Raw genomic sequence first — 19,570 nt, forward strand, 5'->3', positions numbered from 1 at the left:
CCCCAACAGCCTAAATATAGAGGACTTACAATCAGGCGACCCAAGAAGTTTTATTGATTTGATATAGTCTTCAGTATTTTTCGAAGATGCACCAGCCAAAAAATGCGTAATGAAGAAGAAAAAAATATAATATATAAATCTCACTGTTGGGGGGAAATTTATTTTATAAAATCACAAACCAAGAACCGACATTTCATCTTGAAAGTCAAGTTCTAGTAATAACAATAGAACAGAGAACAACAGACTGTTAATCTCACATATGAACAGTTCTTCAGATAAACTATAGCATAAACAACAGAACAGAACAAGTTTAAACTCTCGGTGTCACTTCTGAGCGACTCGGAGGTAAACAGAGCATCGCTTCCTCTTCTGTGTCGCTGTCGTCAGACTCAGCATCATTTCCAGTTAGAATTATTCCGGCCTTTCTGAATCCCGACAGGATGGTTTTGGTTTCTCGCTCACTCCAAACTTTCTTTCTGCTGCTCGATTACCGTCTTCAGCTGCATATTTCACTACTTGCAGCAGGAGAGTGGCTCTTTCTGCAGGAGACATGCGCAGTAGAGCCAAGTGACAGTGGTACAGGAGTAATAGGAGCAGCAGATACTGACACACAAGACTAGAGCCTCTTGCGCCTGTCAGTATGAAATTTTTAATATATAAGTTGCACCGGAGTCACAGGACCACCCAAACCATGAAAAAAAGTGTGACTTGTAGTCTGAAAATTACAGTAGTCCTGACTAAGCCAAACTAAACTCTAGATCTGGTCCCCGGGCGCTGCTCCTGACAGATCCTCAGCCGATTTGAAGAATGGGTCAAATGCACAAGAGCAAATTTCTCTACAGGGACTAACCTGGATATTTCTGAATTAGGAAAAAAAAAAGGAAAATGCATTAGAACTTCTGATAAATACATCTTGTAAGTGAGGAGTTTAATTGAACGAGTGAGTCAGCTGAAGATTTGGATTTGCACATTGTTTTGTGGTACTTTTTTGAAATACTTTTTTAAACTACAAAGCCGCACCACCCACAACGCACACAAACACGCACGGAGCAGACAGCGACCGCGCAGCGAAAAACACCCGCAGACACACTCATCACTCCACGCCGACGAGGAACGGAACGGAGGAACGAACCGAAAAAGCGAGTGCAATGTGCCACTTCTAGACACAACTGAACAACTGAGTCACCGCGAACACGCCGACAATCCAGCGGTCCCAGACAGCACCCTCCCTACACGCCACAACTGAACAAAGCCCAGAGTCACCGTGAACGCACCAAACAAAGTCCGACTGACCCATCCAACTGTTGTTTCATTTAAAGTGCGGTTTATTTGTGAAAAAAGTTTGAAAATAGACCATTTAATGACAGTGCGTCTTATAATCCAGAGCGCCTAATAGTGCGGAAAATACGGTAAAGAGTTGTTTTTCCATGAACTCAGGTGTAAGTGTACTTTTATGATTACAGTTTCGGTCAGATACACAGAGATAGATATGTAATACTTTGGAAAACTTTTGCCACGCCCATTTTTAGTCAACCAATTGATCTTCAGGACGTCTTTATATTATTAGTCATCCAAGGATTACTTTAGTCGACTACAGCCCTACAAATAATACAGTAACTATCAACAAACAATCAATATGGACTCCCTCGTTGAATTATTTATTTTTTTTAAACTCCCCACATTCAAATCACCTTTCTATATTGTGCCTGAGACAGCGGGTGTAGCAGTATCTTCATGGGGCTTTTTAGGAGGACTGAGATCAGAGGCTGACAGCGGTGGGACAGGAGAGCCCAACCATCTCCCAGGAAAGAGAGAGAGAGAGGGAGAGTTTGGACCAGTCTTTGAACAACACCATCAAATATGAAAAAAGAGAGAGGAGAGAAAGGAGAGGGAGGTCCATGGCTTATTCATTAGCACCGATACAACTAAAGGAGACAGACACACAGACTGGGAATATAGTGTTTCCTTACAAATGAATGGAAAAGTAACCTTATGGGAGTATGTCAGTGTAGATTTAGGAATTATTATGGGTTAATTCATTAAAAAAGCAGTTTCCAGATGATTTATTTTTACGGTAATTGCCTTAAATATTTCACTTTTTTACTGTTCATGAATAGAACTTACAATTTTATCTAAATCATTAAAGGGACAGTCAGGAATTTTGGACTTAAGACCTCATTTCCTCGTGAGCCAGAGTGTTGGAGACGTGTGAAGACTCTTTTTTTAAATATTCCATCCAGTCCTTGTATTTGCAGAGGTCGCTGGTGTCAATGGCCATAGTTATCCTGCCACTAAAAACAGTCTTACCCACTCTTTATTATTTCACTGGGAATGTAGTGTTTCCTTACAAATGAATGGAAAAGTTACCTTATGGAAGTCATTCTAGATTTAGGGATTATTTTAGGTTATTTAGTTGAAAAAGCACTATACGGATGATTTATTATTACCGTATTTTCTGGGCATTTAGGTGCTCTGGATTATAAGGCGCACTGTCATTAAATGGTCTATTTTCAAACTTTTTTCACAAATAAACCGACTTTAAACGAAACACAACAGTTGGATGGGTCAGTCGGACTTTGTTTTTTGCGTTCACGGTGACTCTGGGCTTTGTTCAGTTGTGGCGTGTAGGGAGGTGCTGTCTGGGACCAACGGATTGTCGACGTGTTCGCAGTGACTCAGTTGTTCAGTTGTGTCTAGAAGTGGCACGTTGCTCTCGCTTTTTCGGTTCGTTCCTCCGTTCCGTTCCTGGTCGGCGTGGAGTGATGAGTGCGTCTGCGGGTGTGTTTCAGTCGCTGTCTGCTCCGTGTGTGTTTGTGTGCGCTGCAGGTGGTGCAGCTTTGTAGTTTACTGAAGTCGTGCTGGGACACAAGTAGATTCGTGTATAGGACGCTCTGGATTGTGGGGCGCGTTGTCGTTTTTTGATGGGGTTGGTGGCTTAAGAGCTTGGAAAATACAATAATTGTGTTAACTATTTCAATTTTTTAATGTTCATGAATGGAACTTATAATTTGCTTCTAAAAGAAATCTGTTACAATTTTATTGAATTGAAATTATTCAAGTTTAAGAGGAAATGTTATGCAAAATCTGTGAAAAATCCCTTAGTCGTCCAGGTAGAATCCATGGCAAAGGAAAGGTTCAATTTGTCAACTGGACAAAAGTTTATTTGGTCGAATACTTTTTGCAGCTCATCCAAGCTGCTCCTTCAGTTCTGGTCAAACTCTCAAACTCCGTGCAAGTTCAATAGGTCTAACTAACAGAAACTGTAAACAAGTATGTGTGTTAGTTTCAGAGTAGTTTCATTGTAGTTAGGTCCTACCCGGAAGACAGATATAAGGAAGTGTCCACCAGCGTCTGACCAAAACTGAAGAAGCAGCTTGGATGAGCTGCGAAATGTATTCAACCAAATAAACTTTTGTCCAGTTGACAAAATGAATTTCTCCTTTGCCATTAGGCGAAATCGACTTTTTGAAGCGTTCTACTATGTTATAATGTTGTTCCCTCATTAAAAACATGCCTGGAGTTGTTTTTTTTCATTCAGTAATCTTTTATTATTAGTCTGTCTACACCTCCAAAACTCAAAATGCTCTGGTCCACCTTGAGATGTCATGAAGCAGTTAACCTTTTACCTTTATTTCAGTAGAGATTGGCAATCCCTGAGTCTGAAATCGTCCAAATGATTCTCGTGAAGGTTTGTGGAGTTTAAAAACACCTCCTGTATGACATCACAAGGTGGAGCGGAGTATTGTCTAAGCCTAAACATGCAGGATTTGTGTTTTAAACGTGTGAAAGAAACAAAACAACAACTCCAGGTCTGTTTGTGACGAGGAAACATTACACGTGAAAAAAATAGCGTAATATGGGCTCTTTCATTAGTAAAGTATTAGCGTTGTATCCAGATATGTGTGCATTACTAAAGAATCCAATCTAAAATATGCTCTTTGTTTTTACCACATTGCTTATTACAGTGATTGGGCCCATTCTTTTCTCCAGTCTCCTGCTGTACAATGTCTAATATATGCAGCATTAAGTCTTAGCCTGCGGGCATCCATTTGTATTTTCACCATGAATATCATTAAGAGGCCACTTCCCAAGTTTCTGGAACACTACTACTAATATAATAGACTGTTTAATTTAGTTCTTAATACATTTTGGGACTAATTTTGTCTTTTTGCATACGTGATAAAGAAGAAAAGGGAAAACTATACGGCCGAAATGTCGTATAAAGATGGCGTGGGAGGAATTAGATTATCTGTCAATGCAGTGGTGAAGCTTCATTTGTGACGCGTTTGGTTTCATAGATAATTAAGGATGCAGTTCATTACATTTACTAACAGATAAACCCATAATAATACATTGGATTGTTCAAAGTGCATTCCGTAACATTTTAAATTAAACCACGAGGGAGACCAGCAGGTTACAGCCCTACACCACGTTACAGTTCAGTCGTTTTTGTTGTGGATGCAGTGTTTGCCCACACTAATCCGATGGAAAACGGCTCCAGAGACGGAACAATCTGATGCCGCCAGCTCCCACGAATTCACCCGAGTACAGATCTGATCCAGCACTGTGTGGACGCAGGAAAACTTTGATACTCTGATGTAGGAGCTCTAGCTGCCGTCCTTACTGGACCACGTCACTCTGACTTGCGGCTTCCTCTTGTGACGCTATTACGGAAAACAGTTTAAACATAGACAAACGGAAAACAGTGGCGCTAGAACTATTTGCTAGTACACAGTCCACGAAGAGACTGTTTTCACACTTGCCGTCTTCCTCGGCTGCTGCAACTTCAGACATGGTTAGCAGAACACCTCTCTATCACCGAAAAACACATATATTCCACTAAGTCGTGTCCTTTAGTCCAACAGAAGCTGAACCAAATCAGCGCACAAGGAGCGAGCTGTTTTTTGAGAGCTTAGTTTATGCAAATTACTCATGTGGTTTTAAGTTTTGTTTCTGTAAAATGTAAACAACTAGGCGTAAAGCTGTGTGGATAGGGAAGGCTTGCAGACACAGAAACGATGTGCCTGGACGCAGATCGTTTCCGATACAGTGATACGGTGATTTCTTTCAGTGTAAACGTAACCACAGAGAATTGTTGTGTTTTTGAGTGTGCAAGAATGTACGCTAGAAATGTTTAAACTCAGCCTGTTTACATGGGAATGCTTGCGGGTTAAAATGACAAAATATTTTATCAGAAGTGCAGAAGTTCAAACAGTGACGGTGTTATGGGGCATAAAAACACAAAAATCAACCAGAAAAAACCCTCTAGAATGGAAAAGTTGAATATGCTCGACCGTAGCGTTTCCGTCTACACTGCCCAAGACACAAAACTCTGGTCAGATCTGCTCACCTCACGTATGCCTTTACGTCACATACATCACCACCTAGCTGCCTGCCATGCATACCCAATCAAATTCACGCAAATTTCCTCCTGAAAATGCTCGTCTAAACGCGGAATAAAAAGTGAAGACGCAATGCCGCTTTTGCGTCTTCTGTTCAGACTGTCATCATATAAACATTGCCTCATACCATGGAATATTTCAGGTAAAGCAATGACAACTACATGAGGACAAGCAGGTGGTGGACTCTACACCAGAAAACTTGCGCGGTGCATCATCTTGTTGAAAATAATGAACATGTTTACAGTTTCCTGTATTTTAGCGACCACTCATTTCACATTAAAAAGAAACGCCATCATTTAAAGCAAATAAGGTTATAAGCCTGGATCTATGGCTAGAACTGTGGCAGAAAGTGGACGAGAGAGGTGGAGAAGAAGACATACACACTGATAATCCTATGTTATGATAGATTAATACTACATAATTTAAATATGTGATAGAGTTGGTGGCTAAACATACATTTGTGAAAGATAATTGTCTCTTGTTTGATGAAAAAAGACTCTGTAGCCAACATTATTTATTTAAAGGTAGAAACATTTTGAAATCCACAATTGAAATGCTGAGTTATTCTTAATTAGCCTATATAAAAATATATATACAAAAAGGCACGGTGTCCCATGTATTTGTTATAATTTTAGTTTTTTTTTTATCCAATCAGAAAGCAGAATCGGCCTTACGTGAGTCTCTCATTTGGGTTGCCAGGTTCAGTGCTTAAAGATGCACTGTGTAACTTTTCTGGTAGAGGATCTTTTGTTTTGATGTTTTTCCTGGAATGTTCAGCAGCATGGCATTTAATTTAACTATCTCCATGGAGACAAACAGGCCAAGTTCCAGGTCAGATCTGTGCAGAAGTGGTCCCGCTCACTGTAGTAATGTATATTTTTGCTCTAAATTGAAAAATAAAATACCTGTAATTGAATAAATCATGATATATTTGTTAAATGCCATACTGTGGAGCATCCCAGGCAAAGCAATAACCTCTACTCGAAAAGTTACACAGTGCGCCTTTAGTGTTTCCACCTGAAATTACCCCCTGTGATCTAAATCATCACCTGCAATCATCATGAGACTTTATTAAACCCCAACTCTGGCATCGATGCAAGACTGTAAAAATAAACATACCATCCTGCAGCCACATTATGATCTGATTAACTACGGAAAAAAAAGTTCTGCTCGCTTTTTATCCCGAACCCATCTTGTAAATTTTGAACCTGATTTTGTACTTTTCAAACTAGATCACACCTGACAAGTCAAGCCTCTGAAGTCAGTGGAGTTTGGTACAGAGCCACTAATTTAACCCCAGGGGAACTCTGCTGAGGCTTTTTTTATAACGTCTGTGCTATTTAAAACAACATTTCACAATTTAACATTTTAACAAGGCCATGGATTGAGTACGTAACACTATTGTGGCTAGACGGTAACTCATATCTCCATGGCAACAAGCAAGTATTGGACCCTCCTCCGGAAAAGTTGCCTAGTTGACCTTTAAAATTGACTTACAGGAATGATTAATCCCACACTAGTATTTCCAGAGGTGCGTAGAGTAGCCAAAAATTATACAAAGTTGTTGCAAAGAGATGTTATTGGCCACGTTTACGTAATATTTTTTAATTCCGAATCAATTGTTCTGAAATAAATAGTTCAAAATTGAAATATTCTCCTTCAAGTTTACATGTAAATAATAATTCCGAATTGAGGTTTACATGGAAAACACCTTAAATCCCCTTTGTTTAATTCAGCTCAACGTCTGGATGTCGGGAACACGAGCGTATTTACGTCGACCGGAAGAAAACACACATTTCAGCTGCTACCGGCTTTTTGGTCATCTCGGTTTGTTGTCAAGTCTCGGAAACAAACACGATCCAAACTTTTTTCGTGGTCGTTCCAATGATATTTAAGCAGCAGGTCAAGAATTCTCTCATCACGCTTTACGTCTGTCGGCTGAGGAGGAGAAGGGAAGAGTGTAAGAGAAGGGAGGAAGAAGATAAACCGAGTCAGCGGCTGCTCTACCTCAGCCCACTCCCGCATCCCGCTCGCAAATCCAAAGAGCAGTGGATGAAAGTCCGAAGATCGCGTCAGAAGGGCGACCCAACGAGCATGCGCTGAACGACCGGAATTATTTTTAAGAAGCATAAACGTTTACATGATCAAGGAATAAATAAATTTGGCTTTAAAATCGGAATAAACCACCCGCTTACTTCAGAATTAAGTTTAATTCCAGATCATCATTTTCATTAGGAATTAAGTGTTTACATGGTCTTTTAAAAGGTGAATTAATTTATATTCAGAATTAAATCATTTTTATTCAGAATTAAAGCTCTCATGTAAACGTGGCAATAGTTTGTCTGGAATGTCACGATATGGCATTAAACGTTTCCATCCTGCGTTTACTCAATAACATGGGTTTTCATAGACTTAAAACTCGCCGTTCCACAAATCTGACATGTAACTTGGCCCTGTGGCGTCACCTGCTGTCACTGTAGAGATAAATAAGTGTAATGAGTGCCATACTGTGGTAGCCTGATACAACAGCTGGTTTCACTTTGTGGAAACCATGTGACCTCACAGCATTAGAATTTGTTCGCTTGACGGTAGGCGGGTACTTTTTTAATTTAACCAATCGCTGCTATTTGGTCACGACATATGTAATGCGCCACTAACAGCCAATATATTAAGCTTTTCCCAAATCCTGTAGGAAGAAGGGCAATAACGTCTTTCCCCTTGATAAAATTCACCAAACATTCTCTTTGTTCCGGCTTTAAATCCTTGATCTCGGGAATCGTTGACAACACAGAATGTCTGTCTTCGTCTACATCCATCTCGACCGCTTTGTTTACTGTTGTGCTGTACCACAAAAGAGACCCAGACAGGTGCTTGAGTTTCATGGCTTCACAGCTCTTCAGTGATTGGCCGAAGTCTACAACTTCCGGGGTTTTTGCAAACATCTAGTGTATTCTGATTCCTGACCTAGTCTCTGGAGAGAAATGAAATTGAGCGGAGGCACTAGATGACGCCAGCTTGGCTCATACTTCCAGGCAAAATCTCCCTGGATAGAAGCAGATGACCGATCCTCTACCAGAAAAGTTACACAGTGCACCTTTAAGCAAATGTAACTGAGTACGACCCACCTCTGAGTCCATCACCTCTACTTTACAAAAACACACTTGCCCCGCATCCACCAACACTGTACACACGACCATCTTAAACGCTTACGAAAATGTCCAATCCGAAAGTGAAACATACCCATCTGGCTTCCCATAATGCATCATAATAGACTACAATAACCGCCAGCGTAGGAAATGCGCCTCACTTTGGACTTTATTGGTCCGGACAAGCTTTGCGATGTTTTAAAAAGCTTTTCGGAATAGCTAAAACATCATTACACATCTGCCCGGGCACTTTTCCAACGCCGCACAAATCCTTTTCAATCAGTCTTTAATATTATGCATTTATTCTTATCTTTATAATGGCTCCCCTCTCCATTGTGAAACCCTCTGTCCTCTCCGCCGCGTAATGGACCATAAACCGAACAGTGAGAAAAAAGAGTAAATAATTTAAGCCGGCCGCGTTTGCCATAGCGTAGCGCACCGTTGTATTATGGATTGACGTAACCAGACATTACAAATTACCACATTAGAGAAGGGAGGATGGGGAGAAATCACTTAGCGGAGACAGGTACAAGAACTAAGCATTACCAAAGGAGCGAGCGTGCAGGCTGCTGGGCACAAGCTGCTGGTAAATGGGGCCGTACATGTTGCCTGTGGCGTCAGAATAGTTGTATAGATCTTTAAACTAGATTATAATAACTGTAAAGGCCACATGTGCTGTTTAAGTGTGTGTTTTAGCTGTAGCAGGAAGTAGAATATAATAAAGGGTGACCAGATTTTCAAAATAAAAAACTGGGACACTCCCGGTTTGGGTTGGTAATAATAAAATTGTGAAACGAGTGCGTAATTAAGGAAAATTGTTATGCATTCGGCACTAATGTGAGTCAGTATAGCCATTTTTTCTTTGTGTTTTTGTCATTTTTAAGCAGCTTTTCTGTATTTTACCTAATAAAATACAGGGGTGAATGGGAAGAGGCGTGGCATGCTTAAGTACTGGTTAAATCCTGTTTTTGACCTGATTTAGTCCTGGTTTTGACCTGGTTTTAGTTGTGGTTTAGACCTGGTTTACACATGTTTTACACCTGGTTTAGACCTGGTTTAGTTCTGGCTTAGTCCTGGTTTAGTCCTGGTTTAGACCTGGTTTAATCCTGGTTTAGGCCTGGTTTAGTCCTGAATTAGTTCTGGTTTAGTCCTGGTTTAGTCCTGATAAAGTCCTGGTTTAGATCTGGTTTAGTCCTGCTTTAGACCTGGTTTAGACCTGGGTTTAGTTCTAGTTTAGACCTGGTTTACACATGTTTTACACTTGACTTAGTCCTGGTTTAGACCTGGTTTAGACCTGGTTTAGACCTGGTTTAGTCCTTGATTAGACCTGGTTTAGTCCTGGCTTAGAACTGGCTTAGTTCTGGTTTAGTAATGGTTTATTCCTGGTTTAGTCCTTGATTAGTCCTGGTTTAGTCCTGGTTTAGTCCTGGTTTAGACCTGGTTTAGTCCTGGTTTAGTCCTGGCTTAGAACTGTCTTAATTCTGGTTTATTCCTGGTTTAGACCTGGTTTAGTCCTGGTTTATTCCTGGTTTAGTCCTGGTTTAGACCTGGTTTAGTCCAGGTTTAGTCCTGGTTTAGACCTGGTTTAGACCTGGTTTAGTCCAGGTTTATTCCTGGTTTAGTCCTAGTTTATTCCTGGTTTAGTCCTGGTTTAGACCTGGTTTAGACCTGGTTTAGTCCTGGTTTATTCCTGGTTTAGTCCTGGTTTATTCCTGGTTTAGTCCTGGTTTAGACCTGGTTTAGTCCTGGTTTAGTTCTGGTTTTAGTTCTGGTTTAGTTCTAGTTTATTCCTGGTTTATTCCTGGTTTAGTCCTGGTTTAGACCTGGTTTAGTCCTTGATTAGTCCTGGTTTAGTCCTGGCTTAGAACTGTCTTAATTCTGGTTTATTCCTGGTTTAGTCCTGGTTTAGACCTGGTTTAGTCCTGGTTTAGACCTGGTTTAGGCCTGGTTTTAGTTCTGGTTTAGTCCTGGTTTATTCCTGGTTTATTCCTGGTTTAGACCTGGTTTAGTCCTGGTTTTAGTTCTGGTTTAGTCCTGGTTTATTCCTGGTTTATTCCTGGTTTAGACCTGGTTTATTCCTGGTTTAGTCCTGGTTTATTCCTGGTTTTGTCCTGGTTTAGACCTGGTTTATTCCTGGTTTAGTCCTGGTTTATTCCTGGTTTAGTCCTGGTTTTAGTCCTGGTTTTATTCCTGGTTTAGACCTGGTTTAGACCTGGTTTAGTCCTGGTTTATTCCTGGTTTAGACCTGGTTTAGACCTGGTTTAGTCCTGGTTTTAGTTCTGGTTTAGTTCTAGTTTAGAGGTGCGACATGCAGGAGGGGTCCATAGCCCAGAGGTTGAGGACCCCTGGTGTAGATGTTTAAAGAGCCCATATTACACTATTTTCTGACATTATAATGTTGTTTCCTCATCACAAACAGACCTGGAGTTGTGTTTTGTTTCATTCACATGTTTAACACACAAACCCTGAATATTTAGGCTGAGTTCACTAGAATCATTTGATCGATTTCATCCCTGGAATTGCAAATCTCTACTGATCTAAATGTAAAAAGTAAAAGCTGTTAACTACCTTGATGAGGTAACAAAGTAATAAAACAGTTTGTGTAATATAAGACCTTGAATCTACTTTTTCGTAAAGCTGCATGTGCCATTTACGTGCATGTTTTAGCTGTTGTAGGAGCATTATGGAGGCACAAGCTATTAGCAAATGGGCCAGTGCATGTTACGTGTGGCGTGAGAATAGTTGTAAAGAGCTTTAAACTACTTTATAATGACGGTAAGGGTTGCATGTGCCGTTTAAGTGCATGTTGAAGTGTTTTAGCAAGGTAAGAAGTGGAATATATGGCATTACGGAGGTAGCGTGTCGGCAACTGGGCACAAACTACTAGAAAATTCAGCCGTGCATATTAGTCTATATGGTGTGAGAATAGTCGTATAGAGCTTTAATCTACTCTTTATTAAGACTGTGTGTGTTGTTTAAAGCCTGTACCTGATTTTTACATCATGCATTGTACAGTAAAAGCTGATAAATAAGAAACTATTTCAAACGTAAAACATAATCTATTCATTTTCTGTAGCATTTCCTTGAGTAATAATCATAGACTGTGTAAAAAAGTGGACTTTGTGTTCAACTTCAACCCAGTGAAGTCGCATCGAGGCCAAACGTTACAGCGACTAATCTGGAGTCAAGTTTCATATTTGGAATTCTGACCATGCGTATCATAGCAACCAAAAAGACAATCGGGAACATAGGGGTTGTGAAGGAAACACTGTCAATTGTCCCGTTTACATGAGAGCTTTAATTCTGAGTAAACATCATTTAATTCTGAATAAAAATTAAGACCTTGTAAACACTTGACACTTGACTTGACCTTGTAAACACTTGAATTGAACTTAATTCCGAAGTAAGTGGGTGGTTTATTCTGACTTTAAAGCCAAATAAATGTATTCCTCGATCATGTAAATGTTTAGCCTGATTCATCAGCCGGTTTCACTTCATAGAAACTGTTCTAGAATCCGTTCGCTCGACGGTAGGCAAGTACTTTTTATCAATTACCCAATCGCTGCTATTTGGTCGTGACGTATGTAATGCGCTGCTAACGGGGCAAACTGGTATATTAAGCTTTTCGCAAATCCCACAGGAAGAAGGGCAATAACGTCTTTCCCCTTGATGAAATTCCCCAAACATTCTCTTTGTTCCGGCTTTAAATCCTTGAACTCGGGGAATTGTTGACAACACATAATGTATGGCACTTCGCTGATTGGCTGGTGCCCGAACTTGCACTTCCGGGGTTTTTTGTGAACCATCTAGTGTATTCTGATTCCTGACCTAGTTGCTGGAGAGAAATGAAATTGAGCAGAGGCACTAGGTGGCGCCAGCCTGGCTAGTAAATATTTATTCGTCATAAAAATAATTCCGGTCATTCAGCGCATGCTCGTTGGGTCGCCCTTCTGACGCATTCCCCAGTCCTCGCTTCGGACTTTCATCCACATCTCTTTGGATTTGCAAGTGGGATGCGGGAGTGGGCTGAGGTAGAGCAGCTGTTGACTCAGGACATTAAACAGCTCTTCTTTATATTTATTCAGTTACAGGTGGTTTTACTTTGTCTCCATTTAGATTTTTATAATAACCTTTAGGAGTTTTATGTTTTTGTTTTTATGTTTATGTTTAAATGGTTGTATATATGGATGAAACAAAGGGATGGGGTGGGGGGTTGCTCTTGATTTTTTGCTCTTGATTTTAATTATTGTATTGTAATTTTTCTGTTGCATGTGAAGCACTTTGTGCTACATTTTAAATGTATGAAAAGTGCTATACAAATAAAGTTTGATTGATTGATTGATTGATATAGCTCAGAACACCTAGATCTGACCTGTAACTTGGTCTGGTTTGGCCTCCATGAAGATAAGCAGTACGGAAATAAACCTTTCTAATTCCAGACAAAGCAATAACATCTCCATGAAGAAAACAATTTGACAGATTCTCCAACCAGAAAAGTTACACGATGCGTCTTTAAGTGTGCCATATTTTAAATCTTTCTGCGAGGTGGGAAGCAGAAGTAACTCATCCAGACAGGATTGTTAGATGTGGTCCTGAGGTCTGCGCAGATGAGATTAAGGGAGAAGCAAGGTGTGGCGTTTACAAGCACGATTTAGCCCAGATCTGTAGTTACAATTGGATTTCAGCGCGGTTAAGTGGCTGAGAGTGCATTAAAGGGTGTACAGAACAAGCGCTCCTGTACTTAAGCAGGCCATTTGGGCCAGAAACGAGAGGAAATGGGAAAGAAGAGAAGAAAAGAAAGGGGGGAGGTGTGCTCAAGTGCAAACAAGAACATGATGCCAGAGGAAGTACATGTTTTTGTGGTCTTTGGTTAGATCAGTCAGCTCATAATCCTGTGAAATATCCTGTGAAATGTTGCCTGTGAACAATAAAAGTGCAATATGTAACATTTGCGGGATCCAATTCACGTTAGGCTTTCTGTGTGGAGTTTGCACGTTCTTCCTGTGTCTGAGTCAGGGTCTGGTGGGCACCCCAGTTTCTCCCATCAACCCAAAACATGCACCACATGCCCGGTTACATACTGCCACTCCGACATTGACGTCTAATTGTCAGAGTGGTGGCATTTCCATTTTTTATCAACAAACCTACACTCCAATATTATTTTTTCCTTGGTCAGAATGGCGGCACTTTAGCTTTTTTTTCCAACAACATTCCGCCATTCCCACACAAGGTCGGTCAAGGCGGCGCTCTTTTTGGGACAATATTTTCACGGACTGGTGGTGTAGGAAGTGCACTAAAGGAGGTGCAGTGTGTATGGTGTATGGGAGGAGACACACAGCATGGTTTAGTCCTGGTTAAATCCTAGTTTAGACCTGGTTTTAGTTCTGATTTTAGTCCTGGTTTAGACCTGATTTAGACCGGGTTTTTGTCCTGACTTTAGTCCTGGTTTAGGCCTGGTGTAGAACTAGTTTAGGTCTGGTTTTAGTCCTGGTTTAGTCCTAGTTTAGACCTGGTTTTGACTTGGTTTTTGTCCTGATTTTAATCCTGGTTTAGTCCTGGTTTAGACCTAGTTTTAGTCCTGGTTTAGACTTGGTTTAGACTTGGTTTAGACCTGGCTTAGACCTGGTTTAGTCCTGGTTTAGACCTAGTTTTAGTCCTGGTTTAGATTTGGCTTAGACTTGGTTTAGACCTGGCTTAGACCTGGTTTAGTCCTGGTTTAGGCCTTGTTTAGATGTGATATTAGTCTTGATTTTCATGCTGGTTTAGACGTGATTTATTCCTGGTTAAGACCTGGTTTAGAACTGGTTTTAGTCCTGATTTAGACCTAGTCTAGACCTGGTTTTAGTTCTGATTTTCGTACTGGTTTCGTCCTGGTTTAGACCTGGTATCGTCCTGGTTTAAACCTGGTTTAGTCCTGTTTTAGTCCTAATTTTAGACCTGGTTTAGACCTGATTTAGTTCTGGATTAGAAGCTCGGCCCTTGCAACATGTGGGAGGCGGCACGGTCCACAAATAGCGACGTAAAAGGTGTCGGAATGGGGACATGTGGGAATGGAGTTTTGTCGGAATGTTGCAGTGGGGGTCTGTCTGTGTGGCTGTATGTCGGAATAAGGGTTGTACCCCGAGGTGCCCCGTTGGCATTGAAGGACGGGTCAAATGCAGAGGAGAAACTTCTCTACGGGGACAAGTGAACCAAAACTTTAATTTTAACCTGTAGCTTGGACTGGTGCCATCACATCCATGTCTTTTCCGATGGAGGCCAGGGTGAAGACCTTTCCAGATGATTCACTGTTTTTAAAAGAAATAATCAATTAGAAAATCCACATCTTCAAGGAATCTGATCTTGCTTGTTTTTGTTTTTCGCCAGCACTTTCTTGCAAATGGATAGGCCCAGTAATGGCAGTGAAATTGATCCTAAACCAGGTAAAAACTCACTATTTGACAGCGAAAGGGCAAATTGTACCGCAGAACTCTGCCATCCGCCAACTCAATTTTAAACTGCGGTCTCTTTAGAATAATCTATCACGTGAACCCGGCCTGTTCACATCCCCTACATCGCCGTCGCTGGTTAGCATTTAGCATCGCAGCTCGTGCACCATTTGTTCTCCGTAAGTGCCACTCACCTGACAGACATTTTGAGAGGCCTGCGTTCTTCCGGCTTAATCCCACGACGTCTCCACTTTTCTTGACAGCAGCCGCGTACATGAAAGCTCCACCACATCTCCTGCTCGGCGCCCAGATAAAGAAGTCATTAAAACGGAGGGACAGTTGAATAGCGGACGAGTGCGGGGGGGGGGGCACCTCGCGCGCTCAATACCTCTTTTGTGTCTGTGCCTTGCCTTCATTGGAGAATACGTTAATCACAGTGCGAGTTAAATTGAATATGAAAGATAAGCCGAGCAGACAGGAGCCGGGGAGGAGAGAGGAAAGAGGGAGGAGGAGAGGGTGGGGGTAAGTGTTGGTAATGTTTTGTGTTTTTGCTTGTGTCATATCTCGGGGGGGGGGCAGAGAGACGAGGAGTCGGACAAATAGAAGTCTCAGGGATTATGGTAATCCGCGTAAGGTGTGTATCTGCGGGATTATCGGCACTTTGCTCGGCCGGAACACTCCAGAGGTGTAGAGCGCGGGGAGGGATGGGGGGGAAAGAGAGAGGGATGAGATAGAGGAGAGAGATGACAGAAGTGGGGCAGAGACGCAAAGAGAGAAATGGAGAGAAAGGGATGGAGTGAGGGAGGCATAGAGAACCAGGAATGGGGTTAGAGAGAGAGAAAGAGGGAGGATGGGATGAGAGAGAGATGACGGGGGGAACGGGAACGAGACAGAGACAGGGATGGGGTTAGAGAGAGAGATGTTGGGGAGAAAGAGAGACGATGGGTTGAGGGAGAGACAGACAGATGGGGTGAGAGAGAGAGATGGAGATGATGGGGTAAACAGACAGTCAGAGGCAGCGATGGGGTGAGAGAGGGATGACGGAGAACGAGATGATGGAGAGACACACAGAGAGGTGACGGGGAAAGAGACAGAGGCAGGGATGGGGTGAAAGAAAGAAGGATAGGATCAGTGAGAGAAATAGATGTTGGGGAGAAAAAGAGATGATGGGTTGAGGGAGGGAGGGAGAGAGTGGATGGGGTGAAAGAGAGAGATGTTGTGGTGAGAGAGGGACGGGGTCAGAGAGAGATGATGGTGAAAGAGATGATGGGGTGGGGAGGAGTGAGAGATGGTGGGGTAAAAGAGAGAGAGCAGGATGAATAGATGAGAAAGAGATGATCGGGTAGGAAAGAGAGAGACGGCACAATGAATGGATGAGAGAGAGAGAGAGAGATGATGGCGAGAAAGAGACGCGATGTGGTTCGGGAGGGAGAGAGTAGATGGGGTGAGAGAGATGATGGGGTAAAGAGAAGTAGAGAGCACGATGAATGGATGAGAGAGTGAGATGATGGGGTGAGAGAGAAAGAGAGCATGATGAATTGATGAGAGGGATTGGGAGAAAGAGAGATGATAGGGTAAGAGAGAGAGAGAGAAAAAGCCAGATGAATGGATGAGAGGGAGCGAGATGATGGGAGAAAGAGAGAGAGACAAAAAGAGAGAGCACGATGAATGGATGAGAGAGATGGAGAGAAAGAGATGACGGGGTGAGGGAGAGACAGACAGATGGCGTAAGAGAGACAGAGTTCGATGAATGCATGAGAGAGAGATGATGTGATAAGACGGAGAGAAAGTGCGATTAATGGATGAGAGAGATGATGAGGTGAGGGAGAAAAAGACAGACGGGGTGAGAAGGATGATGTGGTGAGAGAGAGAGAAAGAGCACGATGAATGGATGAGAGAGAGAGAGATCATGGGGAGAAAGAGATGACGGGGTAAGACGGAGAAAGAGCGCAATGAATAGATGAGAGCGAGAAAGATGATGGGAGAGAGACGGGGAAGAGAAATGAAAGGGAAAGAGGAAGAAAAAAGAGATGAGGAAAGGTGGTGAGGAAAAAGAGAAAAATCCAGTTGAGGTAGAACGGTGCAGGCGAAAGAGAATAAGAGATTTGGAGCTGTATAAATAATCCGAGTACAGAACATGACAACAGCAGCACGTGTGTATCTCCTGTGTTCATTTCATTCACAAAGATTTAAACTTTAATCCATGAATCAAAACATGTGTAAAATCTTGAACAATGAGGCTTTAGGAGAGCGTACAGGTGCATCACAGACATATTTAGAATCACAACTCGCATGGTGTACACTCCATTTACTCTATAGAAACTGATCGGCTGTTAAATCAGCTTTCAGGGATTATTTCAAACCTAGATTTTTGCTTTATTTCATTACACTACACTCGTTTTCAATACGTGCTAAATACAAGCTCCTTCTCATTCTTAGTTTTATCCATATTCTTGCTGACGATTTAGATAGATTTTATTTGCACATATATTAAAAACAACACTGTGCAGGGAAGAACAGTCAGGAACAGACATGTTGACTTTCAGTAGTCCAGTTTCAGTAGTCGTCAAAACGTCACTTAATTTAACACTTCTGTGATTCTGTATTGATTGTCCAAAACATCTTAACAGTGCTTATATTACGCTATTTTCTTCCTTTTTTTTTATTTTTATTTTTTTATTAGTTTATTTTTTTAATCTCACAAATTGAAAAATACAGTCTCACAGGATTTTTGTTAGATAGTAATATCCTCGTACCTGTACCATAAGTATACACATATTCTCACCTACATTAGGGTCCAGTCAAGTGGTAATGGAGGGAAACGGGCAGATTTTTTACATTCAAATAGCTCTTATTCAGAAACTAGAGGGACTATTGAAATAAGTAAAGTATCAGAATGTAGGAAAGAGTTAACACAAGGTAAAGTTAAACCTGTGATATTCTTTCAAGTTGTTGACAAAAAATTTAAAAACTCATGTCGATAACAGAGGGAATGAAATATGCAGCACTTTTCGGGCAATAAATACAAACAGTGATAACTACCAGTTCTCACTTACATATCCTTAACAAACTGGTTTGAATATTTGCTTCATATAGTTTTCTACCATATGGTACAAGATTAGGTTGAAAAACCTCTTACTTTTTGAGTAATGAGATTTTTTATTAAGAAAGGTCATGGTAACGGAGGAAAAGTAACGGAGGGAAAACTGTGCAAGCAACTAGAAGGTGCATGATTTTACATCATTTGTCAACTTTTTTTCTTCTGAATACTTAACTATTACTTCAAAATGAAAGGAAACTATTTCTATAAAATATATTCAGTCCTTCCAAGTAAAATTTTTATCATTTTAAATACATTTTTTTTTTTTTATCATGTACCTTCATCAACAGTTCAAAGATCAAATAACACAAGATATGATGAAATACATACATTTATTTACATGATTTGCAGGTCTTTGAAATTTGGGAAATAATTTTTGTTCCATGTTTCATACATGGTCTGTTTAAAACGTATGTAACTTTAGAACCAAAAATGGTACAGAAAAAAGGTAAACGGTTTCATAAACTAGAGTACATATGTATCTGTTCAATACATTTTTATATCAGATGTATTAACTTGAATTTTTGGCCTTTCTGTTTACTTCTGCTTGACTAGGCCCAGTTAACATTTACCTACATACTTTTTTTTTTTTTTTTTATAAAATTAAATAAACCAGATTTAACATTGTAGCTTAGAACCAGGGTGTGCTTTAAAACGTTATTATATACATTACTATACATTACACCAAAGACTTATTTCAAACAGACTGCCAATTTTCAGACTCTATACAAAGTCAGACCATGTTTGTCTAATATAATTCAACCATCCCCTCCATAAATTTGCAAATTAGTCTTTCTCCAGCCTAACTGACGCCGTCACTTTCTCCATATTGTATATATTAAGCATTACATCCACCCACTTTTCTACTTTAGGTATTTGATCCGTCCGCCATTTTTTGGTGATTGCCTTTTTGCTAGACAACAGCATCATTTTTATTACATTATAATCATTCCTTCTAGTTAACATTATGCTATTTTCTGATCTATGTTATGATGTTGTTTCCTCATCAAAAACATACTCGGAGTTGTGTTTAATTTAGTTCTCAAACAGAAAACTCGGTTACACTTTATGATGTCATGTGGTAATACAGGAAGTGCTCCAATGTGTTTTTAAACTCCATACACGTTCACTAGAATCATTTGGATCATTTCAGCCCTGGAAATTCTACGAGTGAACTAAAAATGTTATCACAAGGTGGAACAGAGCATTTTAACCTTTGGAGACGTAGACAGACTAATAATAAATGCGTATTCAAACCTGCAAATGAAACAATCCCAACTACACATATGTTTTTGACGACATAACAGCATTATAATTTGACTTAAAGCACACAAGAGTCAATTTTGGTTAATATAGGACTTTAAAACCTCAGCTTAAAACACACAAACACTACACTATAGTTACAATATGTTCTCAAAAAACTATATCAACTACTTTCTATATACTGCACATGTACACTTCTTGTCTACAGTGAGTGAATCGGAGCCTAAACAG

General features: G+C 40.6%; 1 protein-coding gene across 1 annotated transcript in view; it reads left to right on the forward strand.

Annotated features, from left to right (window-relative positions):
- The window catches only part of LOC110153462 (protein tyrosine phosphatase receptor type M), a 583,698-nt gene that overhangs the window by 477,345 nt on the left and 86,783 nt on the right, over nucleotides 1-19,570 (forward strand). The window lies entirely within an intron of this gene.

The sequence above is a fragment of the Boleophthalmus pectinirostris genome, unplaced genomic scaffold (assembly GCF_026225935.1).
Source record: "Boleophthalmus pectinirostris isolate CB_2022bp ecotype Guang Dong unplaced genomic scaffold, ASM2622593v1 HiC_scaffold_16, whole genome shotgun sequence".
NCBI classification, from domain to species: domain Eukaryota; kingdom Metazoa; phylum Chordata; class Actinopteri; order Gobiiformes; family Gobiidae; genus Boleophthalmus; species Boleophthalmus pectinirostris.